The following is a 523-nucleotide window of genomic DNA, read 5'->3' as shown; positions in this document are numbered from 1 at the left end:
TAATCTTGAGTGGCTAAATCTCCATAGCTAAGGTTATGGGAGCCTTGTAATCTACATTCTAAACTATGGGTTTGTGAGTTTATATTGAAATTGCTTTTATATCTTACTCTTCATTTTAATGAATTCTCATGGTTGCAACCATTGAGAGTGTGCCTTAAAACATAACCTGCTTGAACAAAGGAGTTGTTGTTAGGAAAAGAGAATAGTGACAAGAAGTTAGAATTTTCAATCTCTAATTTATAAATTGATGCCTTAGCCGGATTAATCTCTTGGATAACATTTAGAATTATTCTTTATCACTTTAAGTTTGAGAAAATTAAAGTAAATCGATCCTCGAAGGATAACAGACACATGGATGGAAGTTCTATCTACATCTCTCTATAATTGTAAATACGATTATGAATTCACATAACTTATAGTTGGAAAGAATTAGAATATCAAGGCAAACATAATCCTAGTTTACTATTTCTCTGTGTTTCAACTTTATAAGAAGATCTTCATTTTTATTTACTGTGATTGCTAA

The sequence above is a fragment of the Capsicum annuum genome, chromosome 7 (genome assembly GCF_002878395.1).
Source record: "Capsicum annuum cultivar UCD-10X-F1 chromosome 7, UCD10Xv1.1, whole genome shotgun sequence".
Taxonomy (NCBI): domain Eukaryota; kingdom Viridiplantae; phylum Streptophyta; class Magnoliopsida; order Solanales; family Solanaceae; genus Capsicum; species Capsicum annuum.
Note: the sequence above shows the minus strand (reverse complement) of the source record.